General features: G+C 37.6%; 1 long non-coding RNA gene across 1 annotated transcript in view; it reads right to left on the reverse strand.

Moving 5' to 3' along the window:
* Positions 1-18,338, reverse strand: part of LOC117064619 — a 31,671-nt gene extending 13,333 nt beyond the window's left edge. Inside the window, exon 1 of the long non-coding RNA XR_004429557.1 lies at positions 18,306-18,338. This is a non-coding gene — a long non-coding RNA (uncharacterized LOC117064619). The remainder of the gene's footprint in view (positions 1-18,305) is intronic.
* Between the last annotated feature and the right edge of the window lie 4,171 nt (positions 18,339-22,509).

Raw genomic sequence — 22,509 nt, forward strand, 5'->3', positions numbered from 1 at the left:
AAGAGGTAATCTCCTCCAGTTAGGGTGTGTTTTTCTTTTTGGAAACAATCATAAGAGGTAGAGAGAGGTGCCCAACACACAATGTTGTCACTGTTGTTATCTTTTGTGACTGTTTCCTTCTCTTCCTGTCCTCAGTTGGAAAGCAAAAAGCCTTTGCTTATTATAGAGGCAGAATAAGTGCTAGTCTCATCCCATTAACTGTCATATTACCAGGCTCTGTGCCATCCCATTTGAGTTTCACTGAGCATTCAGAACTGCTTAATTATGTACAGTAAAGAGAGTCTGCTGAGACTTTCCTTCTTGATTAATATGGGAGGGGGAGGGGCGGTCACGGGTCACCTACAAGCCTCGCTCCTGCCTTGCACAAAACTAACTCTGTGTGACAAAGGCTTTTATGAGTTAAAAATAATAATAAAGGGCATTTGTAAAGAAAGATGCTGGCATCAAGGGAAAGGCTACTTTTGATTCTGCAAGCTAACAACAGATATTCCCCCTGTGTTGGCATTAAACTGTATAGTGCATTCCTTATAAATTATACCACCCCATGTTAATTATAGTGTGCTGACAGTGCTTGTCATTACTAAGCCTGCTACAGGCTTTGTGTGCTCAGATTTTAATAGCTGTTTGTTCTGAGGAATGTGGCAGAGCTGCATAAGTGACTGAGCCCAGTCATTGCTAGCATGGCTTTCTTCAGTCTCTCACACTAGTTCTATTTTTACAACCTGAACACCTCCTTTTCTGGCTCCCTTGCTCATCCCCTCCTCCCGGGAAAGCAGATGTATAGGTTACTGTCTAGAAATGCCAATGCATTCATCCAGACACAATAAACTGAGGCTTGTATTGTGCTATACTCATTGTCAGCCTTTCCAAGCCTCTAGCTGAAATACTCCCTTTTCTCCTTTATCCAGCTTCTGTATAAAAACATGACTGCTCTAATCTAATGGGATATTTAGAGGTTCCCTCTCCAAATTCTAATTCAGCATTTTTCTCTCAGGCAGGAGTTCTATCAGAGACCTTATTCATATTCACAGAAACAGCCTGTGAAGGAACATGCTGCAATGATGAAAAACAGAGTCAAAACCTCAGCAAATAGTTTTTTATTTTCAATAGTTATTTCTATCATCATCAACACATACCAACACAAAAATCACTCTTTCATCTTAAAAAAAAAAAAAAAAAAGAAACACTTAATGAGCACCTACTATATGCCAGGGGCAAAGGCTATATTCTGGAAAAACAAAGATGAGTAAAATATAGTTCCTGGCCTGTAGAGTCTTATTTCATAGCAGCGGAGCAGATGTGTAAACAAATAATTACCATTCTATGCACTGTGTAATAATAGAGGTGAAAACAGAATTCCTCTTGGCCTCACCAGCCTATGTGTACAGATGTGGTCCCATTAGCAGTAGTAACTCAAATTTCTCTGCTTTGTGAACTCAGCAATTACTAGGAGTCCCCAGACAGGGGCTCACATGTGCTTGTAAATATTTCTGATCTGCTTACACCATGGCTGTTCCATCAGGCATCGGGCTTGGCATGGTCCCAGCTTCTGTCTCATCTGTCTTTTGTGGAGTCCTCTGTTAGAGGGTTACCAGGGCAGTGCCACTTGAGCCACATTGTTTTACAGAGTTTCTGGTAGAATAGCTCACTGTGCTTTCCAAAGGAGCCAGGAAAGAACCCATTAAGGGTTGGGCTAGGAGAAAGACCTGAGTAGAAAACATCATGTTGTCCTCAGATTTGTCCTCTCCACCACTCCAAGCCTTTCTTACCAGGCTGAGTTCCCTAAGCCAGGTTCCTTCCTCCCTGAGGAGGAATTTTCACACAAGATTCCTCTGTCTTCCTATCAAGAGGCTTCTGCTGGATCTTACTCCCATAGTATATAAGAAATTCCAGACACATCTGTATCTCCTAATCCAAGCTACAGTATAGATTTGTACGAGATGTATTTATACACTCAGGCACTCACCCCAACACACACACATGGAAACATACATACACCAACACATGCTGCACATGCAAAATGAATTGTAAGAGAGACTGATATGGTTCAACTATCTATAAAAATTAGTTCTATGGTAAATATGGTAAAACAAGCAAGTAACTTACTGACTTAAGGAGATGAAATCCATCTTCTTTCCCTTTACCAAAAGAAAAAGAGAAAAAGAAGTATGTGCAGTGTCTTGGTCTGTTTTGTGCTGCTTTAATAGAATCTGAGACTGGGTAATTTATAATAAACAGAAATTTATTGGCTCACAGTTCTGGATGCTGGGAAGCCTAAGATCAAGGGGCTGGCATGTGGTGAGGGCCTTCTTGCTCCATCATCCAATGGCAGAAGTCATCACCCAGCAGAAGGGCAAGGAGAGAGCAAGAGAGAGTAAAAGGGGACCAAATTCCTCATTTTATAACAAACTCACTCCCAAGATAATGAACCCATTCCCCATGATAATGTCATTAATCCGTTTACTCCACCCATATGGCCTAATCACCTCTCATTAGGCCCCACCTAATAATTGCCCCATCTCTATTGCATTGGGGATTAAGTTTCCAACACATGACTTTCGAGGAATGCATTCAAGTTATAGCATGCAGGTAGACATAACAAAGAACATTACTTCCAAAGTGAAACCAATTCAACTGAAAGTGTCTCAAAATAAAATGGAATTGCATCATATACTTCTTTACATTTTACACAGACTTTGGAACCCAATGCCTGTGAGTTGATATACCAGGATCTCTTCTAATTCTAGTCATAGCAAAAGAAAAGCTAATAATATTTATTAAGAGTACAGAGGCCTAGCCTGGCACGGTGGCTCATGCCTGTAATCCCAGCACTTTGGGAGGCCAAGGCGGGTGGATCACAAGGTCAGGAGATTGGGATCATCCTGGCTAACACGGTGAAACCCCATCTCTACTAAAAATACAAAAAATTAGCCCGGCGTGGTGGTGGGTGCCTGTAGTCCCAGCTACTCGGGAGGCTGAGGCAGGAGAATGGTGTGAACCCGGGAGGCGGAGCTTGCAGTGAGCCAAGATTGCACCACTGCACTCCAGCCTGGGCGACAAAGCGAGACCCCGTTAAAAAAAAAAAAAAAAGTTCGAGACCAACCTGGCCAACATGGTGAAACCCTATCTCTACTAAAAATATGAAAATTAGCCTGACATGGTGGCACATGCTTGTAGTCCCAGGTACTCTGGGGGCTAAGGCAGGAGTATTGCTTGAACCTGGGAGGTGGAGGTTGCAGTGAGCCGAGATTGGGCCACTGCACTCCAGTCTGGGTGACAGAGTGAGACTCTACCTCAAAAAAAAAAAAAAGTACAGAGGCCTGACATTAAAACACAATGGAATAAACTCTGCTAAAAAGCAGAAACCCCTTGAAATCACCCACCCATCATTCCACTGGGGACTTGAGACCTGTTTTTAATGGCTGCCCTCTATGTCAAGAGGAATGGATTAAACACCGAAACATCAGCATGAAGCACTTTCTTTGTTCTTTCTTCAGTCCAGCTCATTCTAGACACACTTCAACTTTAGCATCCACAAGTGATGACACAGAAACAAAATTGTACATACTGTTTTTATGAGTAACTTAAAAGTTTTTCAGGGTACATTTATTAATTCATGATTTCAGTTTCACTTGTTGGCTTTATAACTTGATCCCAATATAAAAATTGCTGTGCGTGTTTATATACTCATCTATAGATTCTAGGATACAAATTGATGATTCTGTATTATAGAACTTCACTAAATGACAGAAGATTACACAATACATGTTTAAAATGCTGTACAAAACCGTAAGTAACATAGTTTTCCTCTTTCTTGGCTTCTGATGGCAAACTGACACACTTGAATCTCATTAAATTATCTTCCTACAAGTATTATTTTGCACCAGCAACACATATTTCTTCTCTATGTTTACCATATATTGTGCTATACACAAATATATATGAAATAAAGAGATAGGAATCTTTCCCAGGAGACAAATAATTTTGTAGTCTTACTTAACACTCATCCCTCAGAATCACTGAACTTGAGTTTTTTGAGCTACTACCCTAGTTATTAAACATTTAAGTGAAATTTTCCTTTTGTAATTTTCCATCAAATGTATTAAATTTTAACAGGGAATCTAATACTGCACTTGCTAGCCTCAAACAGCTAAAGCAAATTAGACTCAAATGTTTTCCCATATTAGAATTTTTTTCAAAGATCAAGATCAGTTTTCAAAGATCTATCCTTAGACCCATTTTTGAAATACACACACACACACACACACACACACACGTGCAGCTTTCTGGCTTAACCTGTATTTGTAGTCTCAGCGGCCCATGGTCTCTCTACCATCATCATGACCCCAGCACCAATGACAAATACTCACTGGCCAGAAAAGAGTGCTCATTTGTACCATGTTTGGCACAAGGACCACTAAGCTAGAGGAGCACTTTCATTCCTACAGATTTGCAAAACTGCTCTGGGAACCTCAGAGCCCATATTTCACAGAACTCCCCAGACATCTCTTCTAGCAAGTTCACTGCTCAACTTCATGTACAGTGTGAGAAGTGCCTGAAGGCCCCTCAGCCAGATCCACATGCAAGGACACATCCTTCTTGTACTGAGCTGCTGTTTATGGCAAGGATTCTGTAACACACCTGGAGGGGAAGTTCTGACCTCCAGGTCTGAGCAGTATTACCACCTGGGCTACTACAAGCAGCTACAAACAGACAGACAATTATCTTGGCACGCAAGCCTGGCAGTCATGGGCTCTGTGGTTTGTGAAGTGGGGGCGGGTTTCTTTTCTAGGTTCGTGGTTAAGGTACCTTATAACGAAAGGCAGATTAACAAGAGAAAAGCATATGAATGTATTTAATGTAAGTTTTATGTGACACAGAAGTCTTATAAGGGATTGAAGGCCCAAAGAAAGAGATAACTTTTATATTTTTATGCTTCCATTTGATGAGGAGTGGACAGTTGTGGAGAATTACGATTGAACAAAGAAAGTGGGATCTAATGGTAATAACATAGGTGGGACTGAGCAAGGTCTGTTTGTTCAGATTCTTCTCTGTGTCCCCGTGTCTTCAGAGATAAGGATGTTCCTTTCCTCTGGGTATAAGAACGGCACCTCGTGAATGAGGGTCTTGTTACCTGCTTCAGGGGAGAAGGCCAAAGGGAAGGTGAGAATGACCTTCCTGCTACTGCCATTTTCTCCAATGCCAAGATGCCATAATTTGGGGTAGTGTGCCCTGAGCCCCAGTAGTGGGAACAACAGCTAAAACAGGAATTCAATCAAGAAGATTCAGTGAGGGTGTTTTCCTTTTCAGTGAAAACCCAGAGCTAGAATTTAGTGACTCAAGGACATGACCCCAACCGTGCCACAGTAAAGGGCCTTTGTCGGCATGCTGATAACCTCACCACAAGCACAAGCCCACTTTCTAGGGAGAGGAAGTCCGATATGCTGGGGTCACTCACTGAACTGCTCTGCTAACCCACAATGTTTAGAAAGACTAGCCCTTCCCAATCTGTGGGCACTGCTGCTCCATGTGGGGCCTTTGCAAACTACTCAAGAATCCTAGATAAGTTTATCTGCATCCAAATGACCAACTCCACTATTTGCAACACGACAAAGAGAGATTTCAATCATTTCTTTTGCTCCTCCCAGGAGAAAACTGTGAATTCAAACTAAGCGTTTTTACATAATCACTTGCTTGTCTGACAAGCACAGCCAAATGATATTCTTTTGAGCTTCAAACTGCTTTTAGCTCAGTGAAGAGTGAGTTTTCACGTGTCAGGAAGACAGAAACAGTTACATAGCATCAACACAAGTAAATAAAACAAAGTATCCAATATAATACATGGTTTTAAAGGTTAACTTATTTTTCAGAAGACTTCAGCTTTTCAATATTTACAGAAAATATTCACTATTAAAAGGATAAAAAAGAAATCCTGACTCTTGTAAGCAAGCAGCAATTTGCAATGCATTTTATTTTATTTTAAATATGTGCCCAAAGCTAAACGCATGATTATATTGGGTTTGTTCTAAGATGGGGTAGTGATGATGGTGAGGCTACAATTTTTATTTTGTGGCTATGAATTTAAACAAGCTGACAGGCACTGTAGGTTCTTTAAATTTGTTTCATATATCTGCTTGCTCGGGGGTGACCACCTGCACGGGTGTCCAACAAGCCAACACTGATGGGATGCACTCAGCCCTAAGGTGACTGGAAGCATCCCATGATTTGTGGAGCTCTAAATGCCAACAGTTATGGCCACCGGGAGAACAGAAGGCAAAACTAACCTCTTTCTAATAAAAGCAATCAGAGCTAAGTGGGAACAGCCAAAGAACTACCTATTTGCTGATAGGACTGTTTGTGCCTTCTTCCTGGAAACCGCTTCCTAAAAGGCAAACCAGGCATAAACAATTGTCTTTTATCCCTGTGAAGACTTAAGACGAACATCCTGGTTTTCTCATACCTATTGGCGCTAGGATAGGAGGTTTCCTGTAGGGGAGGCAGGAAGGGAAGGCAGGCATGTCTAGTTAGAAAAAGTTCCCAGGTCATTCTAACAGTATAACTCTTTCACTCCCCTGGAGTAGGGTTCATGATTATATAGACCATAAGAATGAGCAATTTGAACGTGTTGGGAGAATAAGGTTCAAAAGATAAATCTAGGCAGGGAAGGAAAAAAGAGAAAATGAAATCATAAAGGGTTATAAACTCCGAGACAACCAGAAGCTCAAGTTTTTACAGATTTTGATAAATGTGGAGGACAAATTTAACGGAAAATTAGGAAGATATTCTTACCTAACTCTGGTCATTGGCTGTGTCTTGTCTTTCTTATACTTTTATTTTCCTAACTTTACCATAGTAAAGCAGAGGAGTATATTTTGCTATTATTACTTGCAAAGGGATTAAGAGTCTGAGTGAGGCTTAGGTTTAAAATGTTTCTAAGATAGTGGTTTCAAGAGAGTCCTTTTCTTTTTACTCAGCTCTGCCAAAAACTCCTTGGAGGATGGAGTAAGATTTAAATTTGCCAGGTAAGATATTGGATGCCAAGTTAAATGTGAATTTCAGTAAAAAATGAAATTTTTTTAGGAGAAGAAACTTCATTCAATCTTTAGGACTTAATTGTATTAAAAATTATTTGTTGTTGATGTGAAGTTCACATTTCATTGGACACCCCAAACACTTGTATTTGCTAAATCTGAAAACCTGAGGGAAATAAGTCTAGAATGTAGCTGCTAACACAAACCTCTAAGTGGTGGGATTGCTCTTGGAACCCCTATGATTCTAAACAGGAACCTGTTTCACCAAGTAATTTATGCCCTTCTATGTGGTCAGTCAAGTTTATGAGTGACTAATCAAACTCCTCTTTCTTAAAAAGAATCCAAGTGTCAAGAGTCATTTCCACTTTGATCTAGGTTGGACGATACCCTTAATCAAAAGCTCCCTTCAATTTAACTAACAGGATGACAGCCAACAAGGCATTAACATGATCTGTGGCTCCTGGGCAGTGAATTTGCCGCCAGCAAGTTTCTGAGAACTTCCATCATGTTTGTCATGTTGCTGGAACACACTCTTGTCCAGTTTTCCCATTGCCATGACGTATAATTTTTTAAATGTGTTCTTAATCTGCATATACAATGACACTCGTTAGAAAGAAACACATGATTCCTGTACCAGCTGGTGATAAATGGAGCACAGCATTATTTCGAAGTGTTTACCAAAGTTATGAAAATGTTGTTTCATGAAGGAATATGTAAATGAAAAACCTTCACATAGACATTTGTTGATGTGGGCTTCCTAGAGGCCGAGACGGGCGGATCACGAGGTCAGGAGATCGAGACCATCCTGGCTAATATGGTGAAACCCCGTCTCTACTAAAAAATACAAAAAACTAGCCGGGCGACGAGGCGGGCGCCTGTAGTCCCAGCTACTCGGGAGGCTGAGACAGGAGAATGGCGTGAACCCGGAAGGCGGAGCTTGCAGTGAGCTGAGAGCCGGCCACTGCACTCCAGCCTGGGCGGCAGAGCGAGACTCCGTCTCAAAAAAAAAAAAAAAAAAAAAAAAAAAAAAAGAAAAACAATTAGCAAAATCTTGATTCATGAAATATAGGTTATCCCTAGTTCAGTGACTATACCAGTGATTCTCAACACTTCATATACGTTAGAATCACGTGAGGAGTTTAAAAAGCACGCCAATGCCTAGATTCCACTACAGATTCCCTAAATCCAGATTCAGTCAAGTGCTAGTGTACAGCCAGTGTTGAGAACCACAGACCTGGGTAATACATCAAATACATAACTATTTGTTTAATTAGAACTTGAATAAGGTTAGATATCCAACACTAAGCATTTACAGCTACCAATCACATTATTACAGTTTATAAATTAATATTTAAAGAATATATTGATCAAATGAGGAAAACTAAACTCTGTAATCTTAAGTTTTAACATCTAGTTGGGTTTTTCCCTTCATAAAATTTTTTGTCATTTTTTGTCGTTTTTTTGTTTTTGAGACAGAGTTTGCTCTGTTGCCTAGGCTGGAGTGCAGTGGCGTGATCATAGCTCACTACAGCTGCAGCCTGCTGGGCTCAAGCAATCCTCCTACTTCAGCCTTCTAAGTAGCTGGGACTACAGGTACACTCCAAGATGCCTGGCTAATTTTAAAAATTTTTTGTAGAGGCGTGGTCTCCTTACATTGCCCAGGTTGGTCTCAAGCTCCTGGGCTCAAATGATCCTCCTACCTTGGCCTCCCAAGGCCTTTATAAAGTAATCTACATTATCCTTCCCTTTTAAGAAGTTTTCAATTTGACAGCTTCTAAACCTTAAGCCATATCTCATCCACCAAAACTGCTCAAGACATTCCTTCTATAACATCATCCTTTACCAAATAAAACCATATGCTACATAATTTTTAGGAATCACCAAATCTTTGGATACTACTCTAGATAAAATGTTTTTCTGTTTTTTTTTCATCTAGATCCTGATTTGTACAAGTAAAGAAAATCTGCCTTCTCTAGGGTAGAGGTTCTCAAAGTGTGGTGCCTGGGCCACCAGTGCCAGCATCACTTAGATGGAAACTTGATGTAAATACAAAGTCTCAAGCTTCTCCAGACCTACTGTGTGGAAACCTGTTGTTTCCCAGCAATCAATCATAGCCTAGAAATCTATCATAGACTATCAATTTGTGTTTTAGCAAGCCCTTCAGGTGTTTTTGATGTACACTGAAGTTTGAGAATGTCCGTTCTGGTGGTCATACCACCTGACTCTTTTTTTCCTTTGACGGTTTTTCACTGTCTCTTCCCACCTACTAGTTATGTCTAATTCAGTGCCAGTGACCTTGAAGTTGGAAGGAAAGCCTCTGCCCTCCACTCTTCTTTATCCCTGAGTTGAGTTTCACAAGAAAGCAGCCTCTGGGAGTAACAAGATCTGTGCAGATTCCCACGGACCAGATGAGAAAAGAACATGTTAGATGAAGCAGGATGTTTTAGAGAAAATAAAGCACAGTCAGTCTGCAGATGTGGACCTGAGCACCACCTCTATAAAACAAAAGTGCAGGCCAGGCTGAAGGGTGATTTCATGAAGCACCCTGTGAGATCCTTAAATTGTCATTTTCTAGCATTCTTTAAAAAGACTAAAACACTCCCCACTTCAAGAACACACACACACACAATTGCTCTCTTCTTTGGACATACTATCTCCCCTTTTCTATTTGGTGGCTTCCTATTAATATTGAAGACTCCAACACACCCTTCACTTTGAAGGCTTCTCTAAAGATCCCTGTCCTGAATTGACACCCAGCCTCAATAACATAAGGTATTCCTGCTCATACTCACACTCACCACCTTTGTTATCCTTTTTGAAATTAAGAATGTCTGCCGATACCACTAGATTTCAAACTTCTCAAAAGCAGGGACGGTATAATAGCAGATAGGAGATACTCAGTAAATATCATCTGAATGAATGAATGAATTACAAATGAGTAGTCAAAAATACTTTAGGGTGATGACTATAGCTAGTAACATCATCAATAGTCAGATACTAAAGTGTTATCCTCAGGGTTGTTTAGTCTTTACACACACACACACACACACACACACACACACACACAAATTAGGGTACCAGAAGGAAGTATATATAATTTCTAACATATTTTCAGTTTGTAATTCCTACCTTCTTTGTAATTCTCCTAAATATGGTATGTCACAATAGTAATATTTATATTCAAAATTAGGCTTGAAAAATAAAATGTAGAATTGCAAGAATGAAAGCTAGCCCTTTCTGAGAAGCAAAGAATATCAAATGCTGGCATTTACTTCAGGAGTGTTAAAGATGAATTTTTTTTTTTTTTTTTTTTTTTTTTTGAGATGGAGTCTCACTCTGTCGTCCAGGCTGGAGTGCAGTGGCGCAATCTCGGCTCACTGCAAGCTCCGCCTCCTGGGTTCACGCCATTCTCCTGCCTCAGCCTCCCATGTAGCTGAGACTACAGGCGCGCACCACCACGCCAGGCTAATTTTTTGTACTTTTAGTAGAGACGGGGGTTTCACCGTGTTAGCCAGGATGGTCTCGATCTCCTGACCTCGTGATCCACCTGTCTCGGCCTCCCGAAGTGCTGGGATTACAGGTGTGAGCCACCACACCCGGCCCCAAAGATGATTTTTAAAGAAAATTTCTCTCAACCATATGCTCAATCACATCACGTGAAATTTTAAATTTTTCTTCCATAACAGAACAAAGTTTCACAAGTCTGATATGCTCGGTACAGAACTGTGACTATCTTGAAATATATTGAAGAATATTTATATTATTTTTCAGAAGGATGACAGTAATGACCATTCTGAAAAAAGAAATAGAAAAATAGGTGGAAAAAGAACAAAAGGAAGTTCCATTAAAGACAACAGAAGATTAACTCAGATCTGGAGCTCTAGGGGAGATGATCAGTTATTTCTTTCTTTGAGACATTTTTAGTGTTATAATTTTCATTTAATATTTTTTCTTTAATAAAATCTTGTTCTTTGGTAAAATTACCTATCTTGTCATATATTTTTCTGAATATATTAATCAGAGTTGTGATATCATCTGTGCCTGGTAATTCCGACGTCCAGGACATCTATGAGTCTATTTTTACTATTTGTTTTCTAGGTTTGGTTTTTTGATACACATGGGAATTTTTTACTAAGGGACTAACATTACGTATGAAATGTACATGAAATACACATGAAAAATAGAATCTCTGGAAAATAAAGTCATCCTTCAGACAGAGCTTCCCTGGCCTCTGGTGAGCAGACAATATAGGGAATTTTCTTTTAATCTAACTAGAGACTGAGCTAACCTAGGCTGCATTACAGTCTTTGTAAGGTTTTGTCTCTGGTTTGCCTTCATTAGTAGCATTAGTCTCAAGTGATGATCTAGAGTGTCTCCTAGAGCCCTTCTTTGTTAGGTTATGATCTCCAACTTTTTCTCTTGCCAAAAATTTTATTCATTTTAGTCTCTCTTTCCTTGCAGCTTAATAATTTAGCAAACGCCTCAATAGTAAAACTTCTGAGTGCAGGTCTCCCTTTTGTGCACCTTATTCTCTCCACGTTCTTAGCCCTTCAAGTCCTGGCTGCCTGTGTTGCCCTCTCATTCCTAAGCAATTCTCTAGTGGCCTCCACATGAAATGGTTATGTATGTTTTATCAGTTTAGCCAAGGGGTAAATCAAAATAAGGACATTAGAAATTATAAAAGGAATATTAATGAGCATTAACATAACATTTGATATAGATAAGTATCAATATAGAATTCAATGAGCATTCAGTATAAAACTAAGACTAAAAAACTGTGGAAATTTTGGTTATAGAAGAAAAAGTGACCTTAGTAGTATAACAATAAAAGTAAAACAAAGTTGAGAGCAGGGGGAGAAAAGGTATACAAAAGGAAGAGTGCAATTTCTTCAACTTCCATAACAAATAATCAATTAATGACTAAATTTGAAAGAAAGTTTAAAAAATACTTTAATTTCTGAATTTGTATAATCTTGCATCTTAATCTTACAGAGATCTTTTAGAATTCTACATAATTTGCAATGCAAAAAACTAAAGTTCATCAATTCTTTGCTATCCTTTAGTTTTGCTTTCAAACTTAGATTCAAATAAAATTAAATTCAATAATTTTATTTACTTATTTACTTATTTATTTTGGAGATGGAGCCTCGCTCTGTCACCAGGCTGGACTGCAATGACATGATCTCAGCTCACTGCAACTTCTGCCTTCCAGGTTCAGCCTCCCAAGTTGCTGGGACTACAGGCACCTGCCACCACACCCAGCTAATTTTTTTTTTTTTTTTTTTTTTTTTTGTATTTTTAGTAGAGATGGGGTTTCACCATGTTAGCCAGGATGGTCTTGATCTCCTGACCTTGTGATCCACCTGCCTCAGCCTACTAGAGTTCTGGGATTACAAGTGTGAGCCACTGCACCTGGCCAATAATTTTATTTTTAAACATGTAAGATTCTATCTCTGCATAATTAATTAAACCTATTTATCTATCTATCTCTACCCAACGTTCTACTGTGTGTATTCACAGAGAGATTTACAGAGTGAGGGTCACCACCTCAGTTGAGAACAACAGTTATTTCAGTGATAGATTTTTAGGTTCTTTTTCCTTTTTGTTATGGTTTGAATATGGTTTGTCTGGCCTCACCAAAGCTCAAGTTGAAATGTCATCCCTAATGTGGTGGTTTTGGGGGTGAGGCCTAGTGGGAGATGTTTGGGTCTTGGGAACACATCCCTCCTGAATGGCTTGTGAGTTCTTGCTCTGGTGAAACTGGATTAGTTCCTACAGAAATAGATTGGTTTCCATGAGAGTGGGTTGTTACAAAACGAGGATTCCTCTTGGGTTTCATCTCTTTGCGTTGTCCATTTCCACTCTGACCTTCTCCACCATGTTATGACACAGTACAAAAGCTCTTGCCAGAAGCTAGGGCCATGTCCTTGAATTTCCCAGCCTGTAGAACCATGAGCTAAACAAACCACTTTTCCTTATAAATGAGTCAGCCTTAGGTATTCTGTTATAAGCAACAAAAGCTGGACTAGGACACCCTTTCTTCTATGTACTTTTCTTTAGTGCTATTTCATCTAAAGAACATGTATTATTTTGATATTTGCAGAAATGGAAATTGTCTTTTCCTGTTCTGAAGTATTAATAATTTATTAACAGTAAATGCCCCCAGTGGATTATGAGTTCCCCTTAAGCCCTCAGATTTTTGTCTCATTCATTGATCTAGCACCAACTGCTAAAACAGGTGCAGTCCATACATAGCAAGCACTCAGTAAGTACTAGTTACAGCACACAAACTTAGTTCATATACTTTATGTAAGATGAAACTCAAGCCTATGATTTAGGGTTGACTATTATTCTCAATTACTGAGGAAGAATCAGGGCTCAGAGACATTAAGAGATTGTAAAAGATTATACAACTAGTTCATGTGAGTGTTAAAACACCAACTCATGTTTTCTACTTCTGAAGCTCTCACCCCAAAACCTGTGTTACATCCATTTCAGTACCGATCTCTACTCCTATTTCTTTCACATATTATGAAAAACATCTTTGTCAATTATGATTTCTCAGCTTTGGCTAGAATAGTTACTTATTAGTAAAGATCACTCATTTGCTTGTCTTCCTTCAATATTTCATCTCACTGTCTCTCAATATCTTTTTAAAAGAACAACAATACAAATCTGACTGAAGTCAGTTAACCAGCAAATAAAATTCCATGCAGGCACCTGACCCTACACTTAGGGAAATAAACCAAAGCGATGAAAATATGCAACTGAACACCAAGTTGCAAATCTTAATCTCCAAGTTTATTTGAATATATCGACTTGGAATTTCTGGACAGAAGCAGCTTCTGTCACCTCTTGGAAGAGGATCAAGTACATATAGAAAACCCTTAAACTACTATGATGAGTTCAAAGAATCTGGTTTTTCCATGTGAAACAACTCAGAACACCTACTACCTCTTCCTCCATCAGCATTTAGGTACCATTCAAAAGTGTACCTTTCTCTTTATAACACAGTAGTTCTGCCTCTTGAATCCATTGCATTATTATTTCTATCCTTAACTAAGGATCCTTTTTCCGAGCAAGATCTTGTCTCTAAGATCACTGCATTCAATGTAAAATTTCCCAGTGTCTATCTATTTCTCCAATCCTTGTTCAGAGCATTGTTTCTATTTTTCCTTTGCTCCTACTACTGTTGGCTAGATCATTGCACTCCCACATTCATATCCAGCTCTCAGAACTCCAGGCAAAAGGAAACCTAATGATCTTCATTCAACCAACTCATCATTCCTTTCCTTGCAGAGGTAAGTAGTACCGATTTTAAAGAACAAAAGTTCGAAGGAAGTACTCCTAAAAATAGTAATGGAGGTCAGTTCTGGGTCACAAGATGCAAAATTAGTATCTACATGTCTGTATATACTGTTTTCTGATTCACAAAGATGCTGATTGTTTTTAAATAAAATGATAAAAAGACATTACATGCAAATAGTAAGTGTAAAAAAGCTAGTATGGCTATATTAATATTGATAGACTCCAAGACAAGGAGCATTACTAGAGATAAAGGAGTATTTCATAGTGATATCTTTTTGATATATTAATATATCAAGAAGCATAATAAATTAAATGTATATGTACCTAATAATAGAGACTAAAACTACATGAAGCAAATAATTACAGAACTAAACTGAGGCATAGAAACATTTACAATTGTAGTTGGAGATTTTATAGCTATTATATAAAGTAATTAATAAAATAAGAAAAAGTATCAATAAGGACAGAGAAAATATAAAATATCTGAACGTTATCAACCAACTTACTTAACTGACATTTATGAACATTACACCCAAGGGCATTCTTTTTGAGTACAGATGGAAGGAAAACTCTCTAAGTTAATACATACGCTGGAGATAAAAAATGCAATAAGTATCAAGTTATAAATTTTGCAGAATATGGTCTCTAACAAAGATGGTAGTAAATTAGAAACTAATAGTAATAGGATTTCTAGAAAAGTTCCAGATAGTTGGAAATCAAGCTATTTGTTTCTTAATAATCCATCAGTGAAAAAGTCACAAGGGAAATAAGAATATATTTGGAACTTAATAATAACGAAAACATGATCTGTCAATTTGTCGAATGCAGCTGAAATGGTATTCAGAGGGGAATTTATAGTTTTAAAAAGAAAACATTTAAAATAACAATCTACATTAAGAAGATAGAAAAAAGAAGAACAAACTAAACTCAATGTAAATGAAGAACAAAAATAAAAATTAGGTCTGAGATCAATGAACTAGAAAATTGATCATAGAAAAAAATGAACAAAGCTAAAATTTAGTTCTTTGAAGCAGTTAATGAAAATGATAGCTTTCTCACAAGACTAATGAAAAAAGGAAAAAACAAAATATCCACATTTGGGTTGAAATAGGTACATTACTACAGACCCAACACATTTAAAAGGGAAACAAAAGAATATAAATTAATGCTAATTAATTGAAATAATTTATTTATTTATTTTTTAAATCTTACCCAAACCTTTACAGAAGACATTGAAAATATAAGTATCTCTAAAGGAAAACCTTCCCAACAAGAAAACTCACTAAGATTGTTTTACTAGGAATTTCTACGAAATATTTAAGGAAGAAATAATACAATCTTATGCACAATCTTTCAAAAAATAAGGTAAAAATATATTTACCAATTATGATGATGTCAGCATTAGCTTGATACCAAAATCAGACAGACATTTCAAGTAAAGGAACTCCCCATCAAAATACCCCATAAACATAGACACAAAAATCCTTAATACTAGCAAATTGAATTCAGCAGTATGTGAAAAGGGTAATACAACATGAACTAGTGAGGTTTGTCCCAGGAATGCAAGATTGGCTTAACCTTTAAAAAAAAAAATCAATAAATATAATTCATTGCATTAAGAAGATAAAACAGAAAAACTATTTTATTTTCTCAGAAAACACATCTGACAAAATTCCACATCCATTTGTGATAAAATGCTCAGTGAACAGGAATTGGATGAACATTCCTCAACCTGATAAATATCTGCAAAACACATAGCTAACATCACATTTAATGATAAAGATTAAATTATTTCCTCCAAACTGTATCATGAAGAAAAATATACAAAAAAATTTACTCAGTTTTTTTAATTTGAAGGATTTTATTACAAGAATTATTTCAGATTTAAAACTGTTTTAAATAAAATCATTGAAAATACTGAAATAAAATGTGGTTATTACCATGAATTACATGTGAAAAAACTCTCACTAAAGATTAAGTGGAAAGCAGAACTTCTACAAAAAAAAGATCAATTATATAAAAATGTCAAAGTTCTAAATGGCATAAGCAAACAAAAAAATAGAAAAAAATACTGAATGACATGAAAATGGGGGAAATATTTGCAATTGTTAATTTTGTAAATCAATAAAAAAATGGTTTTAAAAAGGAACAAAAGAGCTGGGTGTGGTGGCTCACACCTGTAATCCCAGCACTTTGGGAGGCCGAGGCAGGCAGGTCACCTAAGGTCAGGGTTTCGAGACCAGCGTGGCCAACATGGTGAAACCATGTATCTAGTAAAAATACAAAAATTAATCAGGCATGGTGCCTGGCACCTGTAGTCCCAGCAACTTGGGAGGCAGAGGCAGGAGAATCGTTTGAGCCCAGGTGGTAGAGATTGCAGTGAACCAAGATCACACCACTGCACTGTAGCCTGGGCAACCGAGTGAGATTCTGTCTCAAAAATAAAATAAAAATAAATAAAGGAAGAGAGGAACAGAAGAAATAATAAGAATATTCTATCTTATAAAAAAAGAATGTGCAATTTTTTAAAAAATGACATTTTTAGAGATACTGAAGCTCAGTAATAGTAAGATAAATGAAAATAAAGAAATTTGTCTGTTTTTTGGTTTGAGAGGCAGAGAGGAGCAGATACTAGCTTGGGAAAGATTTAAACAGTTAAAGAAATCCAGTGAAAACAAGGTATGTGTAATGAGCAGTTTTAAATTTTTGATGGAAATATAAATGGGTAAATCCTTTGTAGAAAAATAGTTTTGCAAAATACATCCAACAACAACAATAATAGCTAACCCTTATGATTATTTACTATGCATCAGATCCTGAAAAGTATAGTAAGTGCTCTGCATTCATCATCTTATTTTGTCTTCACAATAAACTTACAATGTTAGTTTTATCATCCCTATTTTTAAATTAAAAAACTAAGATGGAGAGTTAAGAAACGTTACTAAATTAACACCAATGAAGTGGATTCAGGGTTTGAAATTCACTTTTACTGATTTACAAAATTGAAATTCAAACCCTGCCTGACTGATTCCAGAACCTGTGATCTTCATTACTTATATATTTACATCCTACCTCAACATTTAAATGCACGTAGTCTTTAACTCATAATGGTAATTCTATTTTAAAAAAAGATTATAGTATAACTGAAAAAGGGAAGGGGTATGCACAAAAGAGGTGATTCTTTAATCATTATTTATATCAGTGAAACCTGGAAGCAACTTATATGACTATCCATATGGTATTAGTTGAGTAGAGTTAGTTGATACATACACTGCAATATCACACAGCTTTTTTTTTTAAATGTGGCATAGATATTTAAGGGAAAAATATCTAACATATTTTTTGAAAAAGCAAGTTATAGGCAGGTTTATTAAGATCTAATTTATATGAAATTTCAGACTTTTAGTATAGGTATAGGCATGTCTCAAGAGATATTGCATCTTTGGTTCCAGACTAATACATTTTAATTTTGGAAGGAGAATGAACTCTTTCAGGCCATAAGGCACCCTGCAAAAATACATAATATCCCATGAGCCTAGATGAACATGGTTTACAGTGTTAACTTTTATTAAGCCATTTGCAAATTGGCAGAAATGATATATATCATTTTGGAAGCTTTTTCATAATTATTAGAAAGTTGAATGTGCAGGTGCCTTCCAATCCCTCCACCCAACCCCAACCCAACACACAGACGTCATCACCCAATCTTAGAAGATTTTGGTTATGAATACGGGCATACCTTGGAGATATTTTGAGTTCAGTTCCAGGTCACCATGATAAAGCAAATATCACACACACAAAAAAAAGGCATGTTACCCAGTTGTTTTGGTCTCCTGGTACATATAAAAGTGATATATACAGTATACTGTAGTCTATTAAGTGTGCAGTACTTTATAGCTACAAAAAATACTAACAATCATCTTAGCCTTCAGCAAACTGTAATCTTTTGCTGAAGAAGGGTCTTACCTCAATGTTTATGACTGCTGGCTGATCAGGGTGGTTGTTGCTAAAGGTTGGGGTGCCTGTGGCAACTTCTTATCATAAGACAACAGGGAAGTTTGCCACTTCTACTGACTCTTTCATGAATGGTTGCCGGTAGCATGTGGTGCTGTTTGATAGCATTTTAACCACAATAGAATTTCTTTCAAAGTTGGAGTCAATTCTCTTAAAGCCTGCTGCTGCTTTATCAACTAAGTCTATGTAATCTTTTAAACACTTTACTGTCATTTTTTAAATGTTCACAGAATCTTCACCAGAAGTAGATTCCATCTAGAAGGAAAAAAGCTCTTTCTTTTCTCATCCATAGAAAACAACTTCTCATCCATTAAAGGTTTATCATGAGATTACAGCAATTCAGTCACATCTTCAGGCTCCACTTCTAACTCTAGCTCTCTTGCTATTTCCCCCATACCTACAGTTACCTTCTCCACTAAAGTCCTGAACTCTTGAAAGTCATCCATGAGGACTGGAATCAACTTTTTCTAAATTCCTGGTCATGTTGCTATTTTGACCTCTTCCCATGAATTCTGAATGCTCTAAATGGCATCTAGAATGGTGAATTATTTCCAGCAGGTCTTCAATTTACTTTGCCCAGATCCATTAGAAGAAATGTATTTCTTAAATAAGACTTGAATGTCAATATTATTCCTTGATCCATGGACCACAGAACGGATGTTGTGTTAATAGGCATGAAAATGACATACATCTCTTAGTACATTCCATCAGAGCTCTTGAGTGACTAAGTGCATTATCACTGAGCAGTAATATTTCAAAAGTAACTTTTTTCCTGAGCAGTAAGTCTCAACAGTAGGCTTAAAAATTCAGGAAACCATGACATAAACAGATGTGCTATCCCACAGGCTTTGCTGTTCCACTTATAGAGCACAGGCAGAGTAGATTTAGCACAATTCTTAAAGGCCCTAGCATTTTTGGAATGGTAAATGAGCATTGGCTTCAACTTTAAGTCACCAGCTGCATTAGTCCCTAACAAGAAAGTTGGCCCATCTTTTGAAGCTTTCAAGCCAGGCAAGGACCACCCCTCTGTAACCATGAAAGTCCTAGATGACCTCTTCTTCCAATAGAAGGCTGTTTCGTCTACACTGAATATCTGTTGTTTAGTGGAGTCACCTTCATTAATGATCTTAGCTAGATCTTCTGGATAACTTGCTGCAGCTTTTACATCAGCACTTGCTGCTTTACCGTGCACTTTTATGTGATGGAGACAGCTTCTTTCCTTAAACCTCATGAACCAACCTCTGCTAGTTTCAAACTTTTCTTCTGAAGCTTCCTCACTTCTCTCAGCCTACTTAGAATTAAAGAGAGGGACTTGCTCTGGATTAGGCTTTAGCCTAACGGAATATTGTGGCTGGTTTGATCTATTCAGACCACTCAAACATTCTCTATATCAGCAATAAGGCTGTTTCACTTTCTTATTGTTTATGTGTTCACTGGAATAGTACTTTTAATTTTCTTCAAGAACTTTTTCTTTGCATTCCCAACTTGACTGTTCGGCACAAGAGGCATAGCTTTTGGTCTACCTCAGCTTTCAAAATGCCTTCCTCACTAGGCTTAATCATTTCTAACTTTTGACTTAAAGTGAGAGACATACGACTCTTTTCACTCGAACACTTAGAGGCCATTGTAGGACTATTAATTAGCCTTATGTTGTGACTCAGGAATAGGGTGGCCCAAGGACAGGGAGAGAGATGGAGGAACCACTGGTCACTGGAGCAGTCAGAACACCCAACATTTGTCGGTTATGTTCACCATCTTATATGGTGCAGTTTGTGATGCTCCAAAACAACTGGAATAGTAACATCCAAGATTCCTGAGCACAGATCACCACAACATATAATAATGATGAAATGTCTGAAATATCACAAGAGTTACCAAAATGTGACACAGGTCATTGGAAATATTGCACCAATGGACTTGCTTGACCCGAGATTGCCACAAACCTTCAATTTGTAAAAAACACAGTATCTGTGGAGCACAACAAAGTGAAGGGAAATGAAATGAGGTATGCCTGTACATATATGAATGGTGTGATGTCTGAAAACATGTTCACAAAAACATTATTAATGTTATTATGAAGGATTGATTTTCTTTGAAATGCCTGGATTGTTTGAAATTTTTTACAACTTTTTTTAAAATTAAAAGCTATAACAGTACGAATTTCAGAGTAAAATTTCAGTTCATACAATAGCCTGTGTCAGCAAGATTTAATCTCTTTAATGTTTAAATTCTTCCCTTGTAAAATAGGGACAATAATATCTAATTCAGAGACCTGCTTTGAGAACTAAATTAACTAATATCCATAAAGTGCTAACAGCAAGTGCAAAAAATAAGTTCAACTAATGGTAAATCAATTTGCCTAGAAAGATTCTTCACACATCCTAGTCAAATTTCCAAGTGAAAATTTGAATATGAAGTTCATAAAAACTTCCAACATGCTAGTATCGTGCACAGGAGTCCAAGTAGAGAGACAGTGTCACAGCTATTTCTCACCAGTGAGTTTAACATCCCCACATTCAGATCAAACAGGCCAAAAGCAGGGTGTATTATGCCTGCCCTGAACAGTGTACTGTGGGCTAGTGAAGCTGAGAAACATTCTGACAACTATGTGGCTCACGTTTCAATCTGTTGTCTATTATAGCTGAGCAATCTGTGTTCCTGTGTTCTGTAAGTCACCTAAAATACCTACATCACAAGTATGCCAAGTAATGAAATTTCCAGAGTATGCAAATTTAGCAATTTTAACAAGCACCAGCAGATCCTATTTTTTAGTAACCCACTGCAGTGTTAGGAGACAACATAACCATGAAAGAGAGAAATTCAGACAGTGCCTAAATGGATTAAGAGCGGTTGCAGAGCTGAGCTGGTCTCTGTCCTTAGTCAAAAAACTCTCATTAAAATAAATGAGCCTGCTCATTTGAGGACAAAAAAAAAAAGAAGATTCTGGGCATCAAGTTGGAAGAGCAGTTCAATTTCTCCTCATCAAAAGGGAGCAGAAATCCTTATCGTATAACACCCACAGCTGCAAATCAGATTCAACCCATCTCTTCTTATTAATGTTCTTATTAAATGTATTCTGTCCATCTGTGTTCTAGCTCATCTTTTCCTTTCTGAAACATGATTTTACTTTTCATGTATGAAATAATTAAATTTCTTTATCTCTGGCTAATGCCAGGCTGAGTTGAAAGCAGAGGATAAAGATTTTGGTTATCGCTTTGTGCTCAACTAGTAAATTTTAAATTCTCCTCATACCCTAAACATTCTAGCTGTCTGTTGCTGCTCCTTTATTTCCAATTCCAAAGCTTCTGGTACTGCTCACATTATTTGGTGCACTGCCGAGCACCACATAAGATCTGCTTGCAATGTAAGAACATGTGGAGAAATTATGTGTTTTTGTCACACCCTATTAAACGGTATTCAAAACACAATGCCCCAGAAACTAAATTGATTGTAGGTTTTATAACCCTTTTCAGGCTAATGGCAACAATTCAGGACCATGAAAGAAAGCATAGGTAGTACAGCTGTGGGAATCTCAGCCTGCTCACTTCAGTAGTCCTGTCCTGGCTTAGGTAAAGCTCAGTTGGATTCCATTCTTCTAGATCTTCAACAGATCATTCCAGATTAATGTCTACAGAGTTTTCCATGTTTGTTGTAAATGTTTCTTTTGACTGACTCTGAGTTGTGTTTGAGGCTAGAAAGTGTCAACAGGTATCAAGGCAGTTTCAAGCCACTTATGATGTTACTACATGTATAATATTTTTATGCTCTTTTTATATACCCAGTCCTAGCATTATGGTCAAAGCACAAAAACCAGGAAGCACAGAGTTAAGGGAGACATGGCTTTTACTTCCCCATATGTATCATGCCAGTTTGACTCTTCCAGTATGGATATAAGGAACTTCTGAAGCTGCCAGTCCGTGACTCAGTTGAAATGGAATCATAGGGACTGTTTTAATGTTTTAAAATAAAAAGGAGCTTGTCCTCCTTCTGGTTGACCAGTAACCCCAACCTCTAAGTTGCCTGGCAAGGCAGTGGCTTGATCCTGTCACCTATCACAAGTGATCACTCACTCAGTCATTACCTGCACTGCATGCTGCTCCATCAGAAAAACATCTGTGAACATTATTTGACAAATTGATCGCTAAATGAGCCATTA

The sequence above is a fragment of the Trachypithecus francoisi genome, unplaced genomic scaffold, assembly GCF_009764315.1.
Source record: "Trachypithecus francoisi isolate TF-2019V2 unplaced genomic scaffold, Tfra_2.0 Lachesis_group2, whole genome shotgun sequence".
NCBI lineage: Eukaryota > Metazoa > Chordata > Mammalia > Primates > Cercopithecidae > Trachypithecus > Trachypithecus francoisi.